Source organism: Callospermophilus lateralis, chromosome 6, assembly GCF_048772815.1.
Source record: "Callospermophilus lateralis isolate mCalLat2 chromosome 6, mCalLat2.hap1, whole genome shotgun sequence".
NCBI lineage: Eukaryota > Metazoa > Chordata > Mammalia > Rodentia > Sciuridae > Callospermophilus > Callospermophilus lateralis.
In genome coordinates, this window is record NC_135310.1 from 116005000 (window position 1) to 116021084 (window position 16085).

Sequence of the window (16085 nt, forward strand, 5' to 3'; positions counted from 1 at the left end):
TTGCTTTCAGATCACAGTGAATGCAAAGTCCACACTCTCCACTTCTCTTGCGCTACTGTCTTCTCATGAGAAAGTAAAGTGAAGTGGGTTTCATCCTTTACATAGTGTCGCTGCATACACTATTTCGTTTTAGCCTCAAAACCTTCTAGTGTGGGCAGGACGGATATTATGACTCTGAGGCATGGCAATTCAAGGCTCGGGCCATCACACCCTGCTGCTAAGTTAACGAATGTCACTCTGCCCCTTCGGGTCCCACTCTTGGAGAACTTTCCAGCATCTGGAAGAACTTGCCGATCCGGTCCGCGCCGGTCCGGACGAGGCCACTGCTCTGTCCACAGGTGCCCTGGACCTTCCCCTCCGCAGTGACGCGCACCGGTGACGCTATACAGTGACGTGTGGTGACGTGACTTACCCGGAGCCAGGTGCCCGCAGGGTAGCCACACCCTGGGGGGCCCTGCTCAGCCGGGGCAGCGGGTCTGGGCGGTGGAGGAAAGCCGCAGAACCCGCCCGAGGCCCCTTGGGGCCTAAACCCCGGCGGTTAGCCCACCCGAGAACGGTCGGTTGCTAAGTGACGCCAGCGCGCAGAGGCGCGTGCGCGGCCACGGCGGTGTGCGTGAAATCGGACGCGCGCCGCGGCGGCGGCGGCGGCAGCGAGGACGGCACCGAGGACGGCAGCGACGGCAGCGACTTAGGGGGCGGTGGCTGCGAGGCGGGCGCGCAGCTAGCGGAAGAGGCGTCTGTGGGGGCGACTAGGTCGCAGAGGAACATCGTTGGGGTGAGTAGCCAGAGCTTCGCAGGAGAGGTGGGGCCTGGCCGCACCTGCTGCGCGGGCCCGGGGCGCGGGAACGCGCGCCCCCACCGTACCCGCGCGCGCCGCTCCCCGCCCTCTGCCGCTTTTTTCCGGGGGCGGGGAAGGAGCGCGGACGGGGGCTGACGAGGGTCAGTTCCGGGACCCCGGCTCCCGGAAAGCGGTAGCAGGAGGTCGGGGGAAACTCCTAGTCCTAGAAGGTGTAGGGGGGAGTAGGTGTCTGGGGTTTCAAGGTGGTTCGGTCTGGCTTCCAAACTGAGGAGTTCGAATTAGAAGCCCAGGTTCCCCAGCAGCCTCGCATCCTGCCTTAGGAGCGGTGGCGCGAGACCCACGGGAGGCGACACCTGAGGCCCCCAGGGTTGGGGCTGGGAAAGTCTGGGACTGGGGCAGGCATCTCCCCTGCCCTGTCGCATCTCCGAGTGGGAGCCGGTTGTTATGGAGAGAGTTGTGAATCAGTGCCTGCGTGAGCGTCAGACACACCCACGACCTGGGGAAGGCGACCTGTCAGTGTAGATACCTAAGGCCAACCTGTTGCCTGCACTTTCCAACCTCACGTGTGTGTCCACGTGCTTCCCTGGCATTTTTATCTTGGCGTTGTTACAGATTTTGAGGCCAAGGGGCTGAAACGCATCTTCAGTTGTTACTTCCTTTCCATGGAGTCAAATCTGCTGTTACTTTTCCCAGACCCATGTGTGCTTTTGTAATTATTAAGGCCAAAAAAGTATGGAAGCATTATTTTTTGTTGTTATTTTTCCTCAAAGAAGTACAGGCTTGCTATTTACCAGGTGGAAAACAGAGATTCTGTTCAACGTGTGGGCTTGATTGGAGAAGCTGGAGTGTAGAGGTGCAGCGGATCATCAGCCCAGTGCTCTCTTCTCGGTAGGCCTGACTCCTTTGTAGGTAGTTGTGTGGTCGGTTGTAGTTGCCATCCTTAGGAAGAGGGGAGCATTGATGGTAGGAAAGAAGACAGTTTTTTTCTGTAACTAAGGCATTGCCTATATCTGTAAAAGATAGTCTACTGAAATTTAATCAATATTTGTGCAAGAAATTTGGGGAATATTAAGTTTTCACTAAAATTCTGCAATTAAGTTTCATAACACAGGATCTGTAAAGAGTTATGTTACCCGAGATTCTTATGTTTTGGAACCAGTAAACCTTGTTTGGTAATACTTAAAAGTACTCTGAATTAAAACTTTCCTCTCTGAACTCCAGTACCTTTTAGAACAGGAATAGCCTGTTTTCTTCTTTGCCATATCTCCAGCACATAGACAAGTACTTGCCACAGAGTAGGCACATATTTGTTATGTAGCACACTCTGCCTAAGTGGTTTATCTATACAGAAAACATCTTGTGCAGTCCTTTGTGTACTTAATTCATGTGCCCTGTCTCTCCAGTGTTATGCTAGCTATGGGAGGAAGATTGTGGGGTTGCAAATGATATGAAGACCTGGCACTTTTCCTTCAAGAGCAAACAGTCTAGCTAGTAAAAGAAAGCAGGTATAAAAAAAAGAATTATGAACCCAAATGAGGTACTATGTAAACTGTGATGTGAGAACTATAAGTACAATGAAGATTTAGAAAAGATAAAACATATGGTTTGATTTACAGAACTCTTTGGAAGAAGTAAGATTTGAGCTGGTCTTTGTTACTTACTTATTTATTTTTGGTACTGGGGATTGAACCCAGGGGTCTTAGCCACCAAGCCACATCCCCAGTCCTTTACATTTTTAAATTTGAGACAGGGTCTCCCTACATTGCTTTGGGTATCACTAAGTTGTTGGGGCTGTTCTGGAACTTGCAATACTCCTGCCTCAGTCGTTCCAGTCACTGGGATTACAGGTGTGCACCACCATACCTGGCTTGAGCTGATCTTTGAAAGAAGTGTAAAAATTTGAATTAGAAAAGAGATCCCAAATCATATGCTGAGAAGTTGATGTGAATTTGATTATTGGGAGAATATATTGAGGAGACTTATATGACTAGAGCAGAAGTTCTCAGGGGACTAATGTAGAGATAAAGTTCAACAGGGTGGGAAGAATAACTACTTTGGGTACATCATTTTAGTAAATTTACAATAGAAGCGTAAGCACAATCAGGTAGGTTTTAGAAACAGAGATGTGCTGGTGACTACCTAAAATACATGGGCATTAGTAAGCCTTTATTCCAATTAGTAATCAAAATCTAAACTATGTATAACAACCTGATACTACTTTGAATAGAATATCCTTTAAGAGTAACACTTATTTTTATCTTAACTTTACTCTAATACAACCCCCACTCCATCTTGCCTGTAGGCTCTATCTTGTTAATCAATGGGATGTTGATAAGACTGCCTTAATACTTGTGGAGTGGCTAGGTGTGTTGTTTTGATTTCAACTTGTAAGCTATTTGATGTTTTAGAAATTATAACAAGTTCCACTTTAACCTCTTGGCTGCCTTTTGCATCTGAATATAAGAGGCAAAAATATTCTGATGGTATGTGTCCTTGTTTTCTTGATCTGGGAGGTATACTCACCATGCATTTTTTTAGCCAATGTTCTATTACTACAGATACCTGAGGTTAATCAACTTAAGAAAAAGTTTGTTTGGGCTAACAGTTTTAGAAGTTCCAAATTGGGTAGACCCATTACTTTTTTTCCAATGGAGGGGGCAGCACATCATGGATAGACAGAGACTAGGGTCCCAAAGTCCCTTTATAGTAGGCTCCCAGTGACATAAAGCTTCCCATGAGGCTCCACTGCCTCCCAGTAGTACCTCAGATGGGAAACCAAGCCTTTAACACATGATCCTTTGGGTAATATTTGAAATCCAAACTATAGCATGCATATAGGCAAAAGAGTTGTTATAGTTTGGATTTTAAATATCCAAATATCCCCCCAAAGGCCTATACGCTAAAGGCTTGGTCACCAGCCTGTGGCATTATTAGAAGGTTGTCGAACTTTTAGGAGATGGGGCTACTAGAAGGAAGTATGTCATTCAGGCCATGCCCTCAAAGGGGATATTGGGATCCTGGCCCCTTCCTGTTTGGTCTTAGCTTCTTGGCCACCATGAGGTGTGAGCAGCATTGGTCCACTACTTAATCCCTGCTGTGATATCGGGTCACCACAGCCTGCCGTGGACTATAAAAACCACGTGAAACCATGAACCAAAGTAAATCTTTCTTGCTTTTAATTTTTTCAGGTATTTTGTCACAGTGATGGAAAGCTGCCTAACACAAGAGACATTAATGACTAGCAGTCACTGAGTAGTTCCATTATGTGAAGGCTTTTTTATTTTTTTTTTTTAAATAATCCTTTTGTTTTGTTTTTTGGTACAGGGACTGAACCTAGGGGAGTTTTACCACTGAGCTTCATCCCGATCCTTTTAATTTTTTTTTTTTTTTTTTGAGGCTAGGCTTGAACTTGTGATCCTTTTGCTTTTGCCTCCTGAGTAACTGGATTACAGTCATGCACCATGATGCTTGACTATGTATTACTTAATGTTAAATTTACAAGGTTATTATAAGAATTATCTCCATTGTACTGATAAAGCAACTCAGTTCCAGAATGGGGAGAACAGTTTCTGTAGTTTCTGGCCAGTGAGAGATGGCACTGGGCTGCATCCCCAAACTTGGACTCTGGAGCCAGTTCTCTTTCTACTTCATGTCAATTCTTGGTATCAGCATGGGGTTCTAGCATGTGAATGTTTTGATGGAGAAATATAATCTCATTTCTGCTGATTTATAAAACATTTGTGGAGGAAGTTAGGATTTTAGTAATTGCTCAAATGGTCAAAGATAATAACTAGGGATAGAAGGGAAAGGGAGCTAGACAATTAAAGGCCCCAAAGCTGATTTTCCTGTAAAGAGATGCACAGCATTTTTAGTTGACTGTCAGGCAATTCTAAATAAACTACTTCTTTATAGACAAGTACAAAAGCTTCTAGAGAAGGAACTGTAGTTTTCAAGCTAATGACATTTAAAATAAATGCAGAATTTTTTAATCCCTTAAAACCTCACCCCAAATAATGTAATACTTGAGATTTCCCAGCTAATCTCCCTCTGTCCACACCACTATTTCTTCCATTAAAATGTTTATTTTTAAATCTATTCATAAAATAAATGTTTTCTATTTATGGTCTACTATAGTTATTCCAGTTTGATTCGTTCCTTGCACTTTGATCCTGTTTTCTACATTCCTGGTAATATGGACTGTGATTATCTCATAAATAACAGTCAATTTTATATAATTCTACTCCAAATATTTCTACAAAATTATAATTCTGCAAATGGAATATCTCTTAAATACTGTATTTATTATCTGTTGCTAACAAGTTATCCTCAGACTTGCTTGTTTACAACCAATAGTTTTTATTTGACAATTTTTATGGGTGAGGAATTCAGAAGCTGTTTAGCCAGGTACTTCTGCCTCAGAGTGATGGATGAGTTATAGTCAAACTTTTGTCCAGTGCTGCAGCTGTCATCTGAAAGCTTCATTGGGCTGAAGGATGTGCTCCTGAGAGGGTCTATTTAGATGACTGTTGGCATGAGACCTCAGTTCCTTGCTGGCTGTTAACAGTGGCCTCACGTCTTTCTTAGGGTTGCTTGAATGTCCTCACAACATGTCTGCTGTCTTTATACAGAGCAGTGATTTAAGAGAGAGCAGGAGTTTCATATGCTTTTTATGTTCTATTTTGAATACATACATTTTTACTTCTGCTATATTCTCTTTGTTGTGAGTCACTAAGTCCAGTCTATATTCAAGATGAGGCAGTTAGAGACTCCACATTTTTGGAGGATAGACTGAAGAATTTGTGGATTTTAAATAATTATGTGGACATATTTTTAGATAACCATAAATTTTTATTCATATGAAATTATTTTATCAGCTAATATTGTTTCTTATAGCACATGCTTGAATTTTTCTGGAAAAATACAAAATATTGTATCCACAATATTTCCTGGAAATGCTCTTAAGATTATGAGTTAGCCAGGTGTGGTGGTACACACCTGTAATCCTAGTGGCTTGGAAGGCTGAGGCAGAAGGATCTCAAGTTCAAAGCTAGCCTGGGAACTTAGTGAGACTTTGTTTGAAAATAAAAAATAATTTTAAAAAAGGGCCGTGGCTGTATTTCAGTATTAGAGCACCCCTGGATTCAATCCTCAGTATCTCCCCCTGCCCCAAATTGATGGTTTTTAAAATATAAAGCAAGTTTTCATAAATTTGTTGTGGATTCCTTGAAGTTTTATATCTATAACATCAGCTTTAGTACTGATATAACTAGAATGCTTTCATTTTTATCCTATTGTATAAGTTTTATAAAATTTTATTTATACTTAATAGTTTTAATAATTAATGTGAAACATAACTAAACATTCTAGGTAAGGTGATCTACCATTCAAACTTCTAGAAAAAAAGTACTTGCACAACCACTATCTGAAAGCACACGTTTCAGTTTCACAGTGACTTTGGGTTGTAGGGTTCATTGAGTCTGTTTAATTTATATTTAAGTCCTTTGGGTACTTCACAATTTTTTTTTTTCTTGAGTAACATCCTAAGTAAGATGTATCATATTCCAAATCTCGTTTTCCTTAGAAGGTGTATATAGAACATAATTGGTTTCATCAGGAGAGTTAGGTTTATATTTTGATAATTCTTGGATGTTAATCAGATCTTAACTTCACTACCTCTACCCACAGCTAGTATCAGTTGTCTGCTTAACTTTTTAAAAAAAATTTAACCTAATCTTATCTATATAGAAAAGTTGCAAGAATAGTAAAAAGAATTTTCCTATAACCTTCACCACATCTCTCCTAATGTTAAATTTTATCACATTTATTTTATCTTTTTCTCAGTTTCCCCTGAACTGTTTTAAGTTGCAGCTGTAAATATCCAATCCTTCAGTGCGCATTTTCTAAAATCTAGAAGATGGGGCTGGAGATGTGGCTCAAGCGGTAGCGCGCTCGCCTGGCATGCGTGCAGCCCGGGTTCGATCCTCAGCACCACATACAGACAAAGATGTTGTGTCCGCCAAATACTAAAAAATAAATATTAAAATTCTCTCTCTCTCTCCCTCTTTCTCACTCTCTCTCACTCTTTCTTTAAAAAAAAAAAATCTAGAAGATTCTTTTACCACATTATAATCATCAAATACTACTATGTGACCTACAGGCCTTAATCATGTTTCATCAGTTGTCCCAATTGATATATCCATGAATATTATTTATAGAAACAAAAACAACAGAAACCTGTCATGCAAAACAAACAAGGGGAAAAAGATGCATACATCTGCTTTCATTTGGTCTCCTTTAGTCTGGGACAGTTCTTTGCCTTCAAAATGTCCTTACCTGACATTTTATGTAGGTCCTTTTTTTTTTAATTAAAAAAAATTTTTTTTAAAGATTGATGTAATTTAAAAAATATCTTTACTTTATTTATTAATTTTTTCTATGTTGCTGAGGATCGAACCCAGCGCCTTGCACATACTAGGCGAACGTTCTACCATTGAGCCCCAGCCCCAGCCCCAGCACCCTGCCCCCTGTTTTGTTTTGTTTTGATACAGTGTCTCTCATTTGAGGTTTGCTGGTCATCCTTGGACCATATTATGCATTTTTGGCAGGAACACTATAAATGTGAAGTTTTGTGTTTTTCTGTTTCATGTCAAGAGGCTGATGATGTTATTTGTCTCATTAGGGATGTTCACTTGGATCATTTAAGATGGTGTGCCTGATTTCTCCACTGTAATCACTAGTTTTTCCTTTGTTAGTAATATCTTCTGGGGATATACTTGGAGACTATGTAAATCTCCTATTATTTCTTGAATTTGTACCTGTTAATTTTAGCATCCATTGACTCTTTCCTGAATTATTGTCATGATCGTTGCCAAATTTTCTAATTTCATCATTTCCTTTATATTTATTGATTAGCTTTCCCTGTTAATTAATTGACTAGTTAATTATTAGCTCTTCAATGTCATAGATGGATTCCTACGTTTTCAGTGGGTTTAATTCTTATGTCTGTTTACTCAAATTACGCCAGGTTTGCCCAATGGGAGCCCTTTAAAGCTGGCTTTGTATCTTTGTGACATATTTCCATTATTCTTTTACTATTTTCTTATTTTCTGATACAAGATAGTCTATATTCTTTTTAGTTATTTCTGAAAGGAGTCCTTGGTGGAAAAGTGTATGTATTTAGAAACAAGATCTCAGTGTTAGATATGTCCATAGCTACCCTTATAATTGCTTCTAGGCCCTTTTAACACAGAGCTTGTGTGTGTGTGTGTGTGTGTGTGTGTGTGTGTGTCCATCCCACACATTTCTATATTTTGTAATTGCTAACTATAAAAACCACCAGTTCATGCTGACACCTCCTATTCCAGGCCTACACTATAAGGTTTATTCTGTCCATTCTGCTTTACTTATTTGTAACTCTTTTCTCTAGCAAGGAGAACCTAGCTCCCTTTATCAGCATATTTATTTGCAACTTCTAATGGACCCAGAAATTAGATTCAAAATTGCTAACCCATTCCTCTGTGAAAAAGAAATCCATTAGCTAGAGTTCAGTGTTCTTTTTTAATGTTAGCCTGTAGTTCAGATGGTGTGTTCCAAGGTTACAGGGATTATTTATCCCCTACCTTCATTCAGTATTGTTGTTATTCATCTGAAATACAATTTGGTTCATATGATTTTGTTTGTATTTCATGTTAGGCTTTCCTTCCTCCATTTTTGTTAAAATTTTTTTGTTGTCCTTTTTTGGTCTGCGAAATATTAACATGGTTCCACAATCAAAAAGGTTTTTTGCAGAAGCATCACCCCTCTTTCTTCTGTCCTTTCTATTCTCTCCCTATACATTCCCCTGTTGATATATGTATTTATCTACTGAAAATCTCTGGCCTTCTTGCGAGCACACCTTGCTGTGGGTGTGTATGATAGAATTCCTGAGCTATATGGTATGCAGATCTTCAAATTTACCACATAGTAGTAAAGTATTTTGGAAAGTGTTTTGGAAAGCAGTTAAACCAATTACATATTTCTGTTTATTTTGAGTCTTATATTAACAGCCTGAACATCACTTATGTAAGGCCAGCTGATATTTATGCTATAGTTTTGGTACCTTGCTGAAGTTTAGAATTGAAACAGTCAGATGGAGAAATTCCCTTTGTAATATTTCATCTACTGTGAACTCATTACCTTTTTTAAAATTACTTTTTAAGGAGGTAATATATGAATACGGTACAAAATTTAAAAATACATAAGAGATACTGCATCTTGCTCTTCTTGATATCATGGAGGCTATTCCATATCAGTACATTACTGCCTACAAAGTACATGGCATGATGTTCTTAATACTAACTTATCCTAAAATAGCAAATTTGGATTGTGAGAATTTAAATTTGCTAGTTTTTTTTTTTTAACTCCTAATTTGGCTCATCACCTTACTAATGTGCACCAACATTACTCAAGGTTTCCTGGCCTGCATTAAAAGCACCACTATGGAGCCATCTCTTCATTTACATACATATTTGGTGGCTTGGGGGAATTTCTCTCTGATAATTGGTTTGGTGTTTTGTAGGAGTAATAATCTCATGTGCCTTTGCACCGTTTTCATTGATTCCTTGGCTCTCTATTGTTCTGTCACCCTCAATTAAATGTTTAATTATCTAAATATAAAAATATGTATGCTTTGTTAACTATTGAAGTAATTATGTGCCATTTCTTTCAGTGGTAATGTAATTCCTTTGACATTGAGAAATCACCCCATGAGAGTTTGTCAGTTCTCCTAAGGCTAGAGAAACTGTTTTTTGCTACCTCTTGTGAGTGTTTCTCTAGGGCCTTCAATTAATTCTTTGTTGCCTGCATTTATTTGTCAGTGATTGAGAAACTTCTGAAATCACTCATGCATTCTGTTTCAGGCTGGATTACATCTAGGAGCACATAGGCATGAAGTGGGCTGGTGAGTAGCTCCCACTCTAACTTCTTTTCTTTTTTTAAAAGTTTTTTTTAGTTGTAGATGGACACAATACTTTATTGTAATTTTTTTTTTTTAATGTGGTGCTAAGGATTGAACCCAGGCCCATGTGCTCTCCCACCTCAGCCGCACTCTAGCTTCTACTTCCACATAAGTAGTTGTATTAGAGTCTGGTGTGGCTTTAAGGTAAAAAATTAATCTCAGGTGGAATTGGGGAGTAGTGGTCCAGGCAGTTTCTCTTTCATTTAAGAAATGTGTGTAGACCTCTTGCTAGGTTATAATAGGTATAGTGGGTACAAAGGAGAATGTTTCATGGTCTGTTCCCTCAAAGAATTTGTAATCTTAGAGGGAGACACAGTTTTAAAGTTAGATGTTTATAGTGTAAAATGGTAAAAGCTGTGATCAAAATATATCCAGAAGACTATTAGAATTTACGTGCTAAGATACTTAGCTAATGATTTGAGGAGAAAACTTAATAAGCTCTGGTGCTTAGAGAAGGTGTCTTTTGGTGAAGGTGACACTTCACAAGGCTTACAAAATAAGGTCTTCCCTATTTAGTGGGTGAGGGGAGAATGTTTGTTAGATGGGAGGTATGTAAGGCAAAGTAACCATAACTAGCTTCCTGTTTCTGGAGCAGAATGTGAGAGGCAGCGTGTCCTCAGAAGGGGCCTAGAGCGGTGAGCAAGGTTGGTTTAAAGAGGGCCCCTTCTGCCCTGGCAATGAACTTATGTACTAGCCCAATAATGGGATCATTGTTGACTCTCATTTGTTAAGCAGCTTAATAGTATATGCCAGGAACTGTACTAAGTGCTTTATAGGTATTCTCTCATTCAATCCTGTGGGACATCCACAAGGGAAAATATAGAGATTGAGAGATATGTTCCAGGCCATGCCTAATGGGTATAGAGAGTGGTCTGACCTGAGAACTCTTTAATTGGAGAATCATTAGAAAAGTGTTAAGCAGGGGAGTAGCATGATTACATTTTCATTTTAGATTACTTCTGCAGACAAAGTGGAGGTGGAATTAAGGGGGACAAAATAGGAGGCAGGGAAATAGTTGTGAAGCTCTTGATATAATTACCCCCAGGTGAGGGGTAATTGAAATCGGATCTAGAAGCTTTTAGGTGTAGAAGTGATAAATTTGAGGAATATCCAGGAGGTGAAATCAGAGCTAATTAGATATGGTGGGGTCCAGGAGAAGGAGTCAAGGGAGACTTTCAGGTCTAGCATGGATTATTGTGTGGTGGTGCCACTTTTAAGACAAAGGACTCTGGAATTAAAAAAAAAAAGAGAGAGATGATTAGGCTGTGGAGGCTTCTCCCTTCACACAGCATTTAGTTAGCTTTCCCTTTTTCCTCTGCCACAGGGGGACATACTGCTTCTCTCCTCTGGAGGACACACCCGTCACCAGACAACTGAAAGTGCTAATTCCTTGACCTTATACTTCCCAGCCTCCAGAACTATGATCAAGTAAATTTCTGTTCTCCATAAATTACCCGGTCTCAGGTATTTTTTTGAAACAAACAAATGATAAAGGAGGGCTGGGCTTGTGGCACTAGATTCGATTCTCAGCACTGCATATAAATAAATAAGAATAAAAGTCCATCGACAACTAAAAAAAAATTATTAAAAAGAAAAAACAATGAAGGACAGTGGAGGCAGATATGCACAAAGACACAGGACACTAGGGCATTCAGTAGGAAGTAGGGTTTGTTTGTGCTGTCACAGGCTCAGCGGATTCTTATCCGAGGGCTAAGCATTTAGTGTAGGGAGGCTTAGCCTTATGTACTCTTGTTTGCTTTTACACATTGGTACTTTGTTTCCCAAATGAGGTAATACATATCTGATTAGGCATTCTATTTCTAGACTACAGAGTAGCAATAATGTTCCAACTGTGGGGGTGGGGTGGGGTGACGAACAACTTGTGTAGATTGATACAGCAGGAGAGGGAGCCTTTATTGTAGGACAGGAGCGGTATTTATACATTCCACACAGCTTATCTTAATTAGCATAAACTAGATACAGCAGTCAACCAATCAGGAATCTCCACACTTAATGGCTCACTGGCGTTACTTCATAAACCACTCCCTCTAGCATTTTGCCAGGCGCCATCCAGACTTGTTTACAGACTCTAACATTTCTCTGGCAAAATGCCAGGCGCCATCCTGACTTGTTTACAGACTCTAACATTTCCCCCTTTTGTTTAATTTAAATAACGACCATAGTGGTTTTTACACAAACACCATAAATAACCTGCTACAAACAGAAAGGGAGGATACAAAATGCCACAATACCAAGCAACTTGATGGCTCCATGCAAGAAGCCCTTGGAAAAATTATACCAACAATGACACCGTTGGAAGGTCCTTGCTGCGCCACGATTCGCTCGCGCGCGTGGCAGCTGCCTTGTCGATTCACTCACCCTCCGGTAACGAACAGTATTCAGTAATAGCCTTTTGCTGCAACTTTTTTCCTGATAATCCTTCCTTCTCTGAACTTTCTTCTTTCTGACTAGAGTTCCTGGGCTTTTATCAATACATGCCCTAATTGCTCTTGGTTCCACTGGGGTGCCTTCTTCCCTTAATAATTTACTTCTCACCCCTTCCATGTTCTCATCACAAAGATAATACAATACACCAAGACAAAACAAGACACAAACATACTGTATCAATCTTCTCCATTTTCTCGAAATGACCATTTTTCCTTTCGCCCTATCTGCCAGGGATGAGCAGATGCTCCCGTCCTATCTATGGACTGGCAACTTTTTTTCGTCACTTACCCCCGAGTGTCCTGGGGCTCCCCATATGGGCCACCATCTGCCACAGTCCGGCTGCAGCAAAATAACCGGGGGGTGACGAACAACTTGTGTAGATTGATCCAGCAAGAGAGGGAACCATTTATTGTAGGACAGGAGCGGTATTTATACATTCCACACAGCTTATCTTAATTAGCATAAACTAGATACAGCAGTCAACCAATCAGAAATCTCCACACTTAATGGCTCACTGGTGTTACTTCACAAACCACTCCCTCTGGTATTTTGCCAGGTGCCATCCAGACTTTTTTACAGACTCTAACATTTCTCTGGCAAAATGCCAGGTGCCATCCTGACTTGTTTACAAACTCTAACACAACTGAGTTATGGAAGGTTCAAATTGATACTGATGGCGTCCTGTTACCCTTTTCTGTGCTCTTCAGAAAAATCTCTACCAGAGAATATTAGTTCAGTAGTTGAGCTGAGGAGCCAGTGGGGACATTCAGTGGCATCATACCTCAGGCATATGAATCTGTACATGTGAGTCTGAAACTCAGAAGAGAGATTTGGGCTAGAGTTGGAGATTTGGAAATTGTTAAGTGGCAGTTGATATCCAGAGGATTGGTAACTAAACATAGTTGGAAGGCATCACCCTGGAGAATGGAACTCTTCTTAAGGAGGCAGTAGTGAAAGAAGAGACCAAGAGGTAAAAGGAGAACAGTGGAGTGTTACAGAGGCCAGGGGAGTAGAGAGCTTCAAGAAGACCCTGGCGGAAGGTGTCATATGCTACAGAGTGACACAGGAAGGTAAGGATGGAAAGTGGCTTGATTGTTTTAGTTCAGAAGTCATAGTTAGCCTTGGTGAGAGTAGTTTCAGTGGAGTGATGGGCTGGTTGTGGGACTTCCATAGATTCAGGAATGAAGTGGAGTTTGGAAAGAGGAGGCCAAGACGATAAATAATCTTGGAGAAAGTCGGAATAAAAACTAGACAGGGGATTGGAGAGTGTATGTGGAACATGAGGTTGAAAAGCTAACTGTGAACTTGGCATACTCTCAACCTTGAGGAAGCTGGTTTGGGCTCAGTCCAGTGAGTTGAAAGTTCTTGAAACTTTTGGAGGGTAGAGACTTAACTAATGGGAGTTAGGATCAGCTGCTTGCTTCCTCTGGAGCCTCTCAGGTGAGGGTTTATCTGTTCCTGAATGGAGTCTAATTTACTTTATCTGTTGTGAATGCAATATACATGTTAGAAAATCATCATAGAGTGCATCATCCTAAATTATATTTTATAACAACAATAACAAAAGATGGGGATATTGAGGGAGGAAACTCTGGGAAGGAAAATGACTGTTAAATGTCAGGCATTGGGCTGGGGTTGTGGCTCAGTGGTAGAGTGCTCTCCTAGGTGGGTGAGGCACTGGGTTCGATCCTCAGCACCACATAAAAATAAATAAATAAAATAAGGGTATTGTGTCCAACTGCAACTAAAAAAATATTTAAAAAAATAAAAATAAAGGCATTGTGTTCACCTACAACTAAGTACTCTTTACAGAGGCCAGGGGAGTACTCTTTACTTCGGGCATTTTATTTTATCCTCCTTGGCACCCCATAGGGATAGTGAGGACTTTGAGATCCCAGTGCCTTATCTTTCCTTATTTATCCCAGGTTCTACCCCTGAACGGCTGTGGCCTTCAACAAGTCTCTCAGTTTTCTCGTTCGTAAAAAGCCATGGTTATGATTCTTAAGTTCTTCCCATCTCTAATTTCTAGGTATCTGTGAATATTCACTAACAGTGTTCTTATTTGGGCACGAAGAAAAGGCTAATAAGGGAATTTCCCCCCTCTCAGTGAAGTAATAACTTCATAGTAGCACTGTCAGGTTGTTCAAACTAAATAATTTATTTTCCCATCACAAAGTGAGGACCCATTATGTATGTGGCCTTAGAAGGCTAGTGTAAAATAAATCAAGTAAATAGGCTTGGTGACAGGCCTTCCATCAATTGTTACTGGCCCTGGGCACATGGGCAAATAGCTACCTGCAAGATTGTGTGATGATTTTAAAGTGTGTTATAGGTTAAGTGCTAAATATTTTTATTAATTTAGGAATTACTTTGGCACGTGGTCTTTAAAAATAACGTTATTATATTATCATAAATCTTGATTAAGGCAACAAAACTTATTTACTATGGCCAGCTTCACAGTTGGGGTGAAATATTTTATAGCATGTATAATGAGCCACAAGATGATGATTATTCTCTGTTCATATCTGAAAAATGAGAGTTGGGAAATGAATTAGAAGCTTTAAAGGTCTATTTAATTGTGAAAATTAATTTCAAGGAATGGTATTGTGTGCCCAGTGAGTACTTAATAATTGAGGAGGTCAGTGAAAAGGAAGTTATAAGGCTTTCAGACCTCCTCAAGTCCATTTTGGGAAAGGCTATAATAAAAATACAATGCTAGTGTGACTATCACAAACTTGCTTTAGAACATGATGTGAAAAGAAACAAAATTATCAAATACTAGGCATTTTAAGTTGAACCATTCATCCAAATTGGAGTTCATGTAGTTATTCCAGGTACGCTAATGACCTGGTGTGAAAGGAGACGTGGACATCTCAGAACAGCTGTCAGCTGTGCATCCCTGGCTTTTACTGTAGGCTCAACAAATGAGAGGGCCTGGCACTAGCACAATCAGTGCTTATGTTGGATGTTTTTATGGTGTTGGCATTCTGTATAGTCATTCTTGTCCTGTGGTCCTGTTTGGGATGAGGGGAGAAGAATATATAGGGTGCAGTGGACTTAGAAAACTTTTAGCCCTTCTTGTTTACAAGTGAGGTTAACAAAAGCCAAAGAGGAGAGCTGACTTGGCTGGTAGGAGAGTCAGGGCCCAGGTCCTACAGAGCCCGGGCTGAGGTTCTTTACCCTGCTGTAGAAACACCAGCCAGTGCCCCTTATCTGTGTATTCCCATGCTTTCTCTAAACATTTTTATCTAGTAAAATGGAGATGTTATTTCATAAGTTTACCCCCAGGGCTTTGAAAAGAGACTTTTCTATGAATTGCCTTGATTCTATAAAAGAAAGAAATCTTTCTCCATCTTTCTATCTACTTATATCTTTGTCTTTTTCTTCATTATGTACTACTAGTGAATATTAGTAGTAGTTGTTGCTGTAGAAGTATAGTAATGGTAAATATTTATTGAATAGTGTTTATAATATGTTAGGCCCCTAGTAATTGCTTTACTTTACCTCATTTAATTTTACCAATAGTTCTCTGAGATGGCATTTTATTATTACCCACATTTTCCAGAAGAGAAAGATGTTAAGTAGTATATCAAAGGTTAGATTTTATAGAAGAGAAAGATGTTAAGTAGTGCATCACAGGTTACATGGTAGTAAGTGGTGGTGCTCAGATTTGAATTCAGGCAGTGTGACTGGATACTTTTTACTGCCCTTCCAAGACAATCTGTAAAGAAGTGCTGTCCACCAGAAATGTGAGCTACAATATATGTTACATACATAATTAAAAAATTTCCAGTGGGAATGCTGAAGAAAAAAAGCAAAAAGAATCAGGTAAAATTAATTTGT

At 40.1% G+C, this 16085-nt stretch overlaps 1 protein-coding gene across 1 annotated transcript in view; it reads left to right on the plus strand.

The window, feature by feature from the left end:
- Positions 1-594: 594 nt before the first annotated feature.
- The window catches only part of Btbd9 (BTB domain containing 9), a 398183-nt gene continuing 382692 nt past the window's right edge, over positions 595-16085 (plus strand). Inside the window, exon 1 of the mRNA XM_076858778.1 lies at positions 595-775. The gene's annotated coding sequence lies outside the window, so the exon portion shown is untranslated. The remainder of the gene's footprint in view (positions 776-16085) is intronic.